At 36.2% G+C, this 5,000-nt stretch overlaps 1 protein-coding gene across 1 annotated transcript in view; it reads right to left on the bottom strand.

Moving 5' to 3' along the window:
- The window catches only part of LOC137623305 (ecto-NOX disulfide-thiol exchanger 2), a 136,314-nt gene extending 134,327 nt beyond the window's left edge, over positions 1–1,987 (bottom strand). Inside the window, exon 1 of the mRNA XM_068354104.1 lies at positions 1,853–1,987. The gene's annotated coding sequence lies outside the window, so the exon portion shown is untranslated. The remainder of the gene's footprint in view (positions 1–1,852) is intronic.
- Between the last annotated feature and the right edge of the window lie 3,013 nt (positions 1,988–5,000).

Genomic DNA, 5,000 nt, shown 5'->3' with positions numbered 1-5,000 from the left:
ACTTCCACAACAAATATACCGTTCTCCCGTTATCAACCCCACCCAATTTCCCGACGAACACAGGTGGGAATATGCGACTTTGGGTGGGCGAAAATAGGGGAAAAAAGTGATTATTTAACACTTCCGAGATTCGTAAAAAGGTCACAGAACCTAATATACCCACCTAACCTAACATAGTAGTTCCCATGGCACAGACTTAACCGAGGGCGGTCTCCTCGCCAGATCACAATCTGCCTAGGTCTAGGAGTATTCAAAATCTGCAATAAAATTACTTTGTTTTCCTTAAAATCCCTACGTATATTATTTCTGCCTCTACATCATCATCAAGAACCTGGTAATAACAGGAATAAAACTTCTAGAATACTGTGTAGTAATGAGTCTCATGATGGAGAAGGCCTGACTATTAGAATTAACTGCATGTCTAGTATTACGAACAGGATGGAATTGTCCAGGAAGATCTAAATGTAAAGGACGACCTCACCCTCCCTCCCGTTCGGCAATCCTCTCAGAACTCTCTTGACAAAAGTCTATCCGTAAGTCTTGCTCTCGACTCATTGGGTTGGTAAATCTGAATCCCTTTATTATTAAGGGTACCCCTGATGTTTAGAAATACCCCAACGTCCAGTATTCCATTCTAGCATCATTGAAACCATTTAACATCGAATATATTTAGATATTAGTGTATCCGAGCCGTCAAAACTGACATTTACATACTTAGAATATACAGTATACGCACAAAGATTCAACCCACCTTAACCCATCCAACTTTCCCAACTACAACCTTTGTTTCGACATTTTAAGTTATTTCTTGGTGTACATCGCGAGGTACGCCCTTTCATCTGGGCATGACTACTTGCCCTCCAACCTGAGCATGACAGCAAATATATACAGTATATATCATATAGTCAAACACTTGATCTTTATTTCATAGGGAAGATAGAGAGTAACCGTCTATTTTCATTATTTGAATATTCAGTGATATACTGATACATTTATATGTCTGGTAATAATAATCAGTATCCTAAGCCTGTCTTGTTAGTTAGGATTAAGGGGGCAATGATTACACAGGCACAAGAGGCCTGGAATGGATATTTTGACTAATCGACCAAGGGACATCCATCAAGGCAAATGATTAATTACAAATTTTATCAGTAAATCATCAGTATAAGTAAATCAGTTCACATACATTTATGTAAGGCGTTTGCGTAGTTTCAAATTCCTTTAATTAGTAGCTATATTAATCGACGTAGGTAATGTTGGATGTATAAAAAGAAAAAAAAAAACGTTTAAACAAACTCACGTATTTATCTGGGTAATTTTGCCTAACAATCTCAACGATGCAAGATGTAAACACTGCGCCATGTGCTGCTGAATTAAGGATTTAGGCCACTGGGACCAAGGTCATTTTATGCTTTGATGCAATGCGAGCATCAAATCTCGAAGCAATTCTTATTTTTGTTAAGGAAATTCTCATGATACTCATGATACGGATTCATATAAAGTCTTAGTGGAAACTGTATCGATTAGCTTACACATAAGATTATTCTTATACTTGCTTGCAAACCTGCAACCCCAGTTTGAAAACTAGAACCTTACAAATCTAAGGGTCCCGATAGGAAAAATAGCTAACGTGGAAGATAAAAGAAATATGTCAAATTACCACAAATAAATTATAAACTACTACTAATTATAATGAGACCATTGTCCGGTTCTAGAGCGTAGGCCTATTATTCCCATAATCCGGGGAAGCTACCATGAACATTGTTTAATAAAGTGCATAATTCTTTTAAGCAAAATTAACCAAAAGATGCACACACCATAGGAGAAAATAAACCCTATTCCTAATACTTACAATTCCACGACTCCTACAAGAGAACGACCTTCCACTAACAAAGCAATCACTAAATGAGACAATCGTCCACCTTCCCCGTTCAACGTACACAGCCAAGATGTGGGAAAAACAAGTGAAGCGTGAGTTCATTTGACGTCTGTTTCAATTACCAATATTAATTTTTCTAAGGATATTAAGGAATAAATTTTACCACGGAAAAAAATATAAATGGATATTAGGAATTCGTATTACACACTAATCGGGTTTAGTAAATATTCAAAAGGACAATACGAGTCTCTTGAGGCCGTTGGCTACTTCAGTAACTGAATTATTATGACAGTGGTCTCCGCTTTTAGGCGACTGTATGTGATGTAAAGAATAAATAGTAGAATAAATCCCATAACGTACATACATGCAATGAAAAACAACTATTGTTTAAAGCAATTATAATATTGACAAAATACCGGCAGGCATCGTTCCCTGATACTGGGTTTAGATTGAGGAAAAAATTCAAAATCAAAATAACTGAAAACTAAAGGAAAGATTATTAGCCCTGTAAAAAATATTCCACTGTTCAAAATATTGTGAATATATACTTTAAAAAAAAAACACACAAAATGTGCTGTTCTTTTCGTTTCCTTCATGAACTAAAAATAAAACATTCACTAACTGCACTAATTTTAACTCGCCTTTAAAACCATTCGGGCGATATTACACATGTTGCATTGTACTTCGTTTTCTTAAATTAAGTTATTCTTTGTGTAAACTACAAAAACATTGTAAAATAATAAATCCGGAAATAAATTTCTTGTACGACACACTCGTAAAATTTTCTGCCCTCTAAAATAAATACCTGTACTCGCCTGGCATTTTGTTGTTTCCATCATATTTTCTGACATTAAACGCACTTCATATTAAATTTTGACAACAAGGTTAAAATTAGATAAAGAAGCGGGGGAAAATAACACAAAACACACACAAGGTTACGAAAAGAAAACTGGAAGTTAAGATTTAACCTTTATTTGTGTCCCACTGTACAAATATCAAATAATCATAGGTAATCTTGTATTCTTTACGTAAGTAAAGCGGGATTAAACAATCGAACGGTTCATCGAACCCGGTTGACGAACCTGCTTGTCAAACAGTTTGAAGAGGTGGAGTCAGCGGCCAGCCCCAAATGCATAAGGTTCGTAGGCAATGAAGCCCCGCCCACAAGAGTCAGGTGAGAAGAGACTTTCTTCGAACCGTTCGACAACCGAATACCCCGTTCACACGATCGAACTTCACTTCAAACACTTATCTGTCAAACCGCGTTCGACGAACCGTTCGACTGTGTAAACCCGCCTTAACAGTTGGGCGATTTGAACAGGAATCTCGCAGGTAGCCAAAACTTACCCTGGTTCTTAAAACGTCGGTCATCCTCCTTTGTGGGATTATTTAGACCCAGCGTCTTCTATGCACAACTCTCTAAACAAACTGTCGACGAATATGAGCCATAGCCGTCAGTCAATGGTTCTTATTCGAGACCTGGCCTAGTTTATATATATATATAATATATATATATATATATATATATATATATATATATATATATATATATATATATATATATATATATATATATATATGAGTTAATAGGGGATATTAAATGCTATTATTCAATATCGACAATTTAAGGTCTATTTTGATTAGATAAGCACTTTCAGATTCAAGATGGCGAGTGGTCGTCTCTTTGGATACAGGTCTACTCAACAACTGTTGAACTGTTTGTGTGACAAACTTGAATAATCAATATAATTTTCAGAAATTAGTGATTCTGAAACCCATTTTCGCTGTTACTAGATGATGAATGATGATCTGAATGTAAATTCCAAGGGGGCTGTCTAGGCTGTAACACAACAGCCTCAAACATCTTAAACGTTTCTATGTGGTTTTGGAACTTTGAAACTCACCAAGGACAGACTTTTGATTGATAATTGTAGATGTTACGACCAGAAATGGATACAGGTGACTAAAACCTGTTGTTTGTTTGTTTAGGATTGCCAAGCAAAAAGCAAGACACCTTTGAGAGGTTAGTTAAATATAAATCAAGCAGTTCCTGACCTTGCATGGTGAACCACAGGCACTTAAACGAACCCCCAAGAGCTACCAAACCAATATGTTGATCTTAGCTTGTCAGCATAGAAGTTGGATATATGTTTTGTATTTCCTTTCTTTTTCGTTTGAGAAGAATTTTACCTTTAGTGCCAAGGTGCAATTTGAGAAAATAACAACAGTAGTACTACACTATGAAATAATAATGAAAGTAAACTGCTTTGCTATTCTATACATAGCCACTGACAATTTCACATAGAATCAAAAGGATGATATTGATAACTTCCTGGAAGATATTAAGTAATCTTGAACTTTTATGCACTAATAATGACTATCCTTTCACTTTGGCTAAACATAAAGGATTTGATAGGTAAAACTCTTCAAAGATCCACCCACTCAAATAGTTGGGCGTAGGTGGGTCGTTTAGCGTCATTATTGAATTTTTGAATAATAGATAGCAGAGTTGTTGTTGATGGGCACCATAGCGAGTATAGGAATACGATATCTGGTGTTCCTCAAGGTGTTCTTGGTTCATTACTATTCATACTATATACACATGACATGTGGTTTAACCTAGAAAACAATATCGTTGCATATGCAGATGATGCTACTCTCTTCGCATTAATTCCATCTCATGAATGTAGCTCTGGTGTTGCTGAGTCCCTTAATACTAATCTAGCTAAAATTAGTACAAATTATGGGCATGAAGTTGACCCTTAACAAACCTCAAAGTATGATTGTAGGTCGAGGAGACTGACTCCTCAACAACCAGATCTCGGCATTGATGTTTCTTTAACTCTTAAAATCTATTTTGAAGTGTTTTAATTCCCATTCTGCCTTGTTTCGAGTATTGTTCCCCTGTCTGGTCTTCACCTGTTGACTCTCATCTTGATTTCCTGGACACGAACTTGGGCTCCATCAAATTTCTTATTCCTGGTCTAGAAATTGATCTATGGCACCGCCGTTCAATTAGTTTGTTATGCAACATGTTGCATATGATTTTTTTTCATAATTCAGACCATTTGTATTCAGATCTTACCAGACAGCATCCAGCCCATAACACTAGGTCTGCAGT

This window comes from Palaemon carinicauda, chromosome 30 (assembly GCF_036898095.1).
Source record: "Palaemon carinicauda isolate YSFRI2023 chromosome 30, ASM3689809v2, whole genome shotgun sequence".
Lineage (NCBI taxonomy): Eukaryota > Metazoa > Arthropoda > Malacostraca > Decapoda > Palaemonidae > Palaemon > Palaemon carinicauda.
This window is presented reverse-complemented; position numbering and strand designations above follow the sequence as displayed.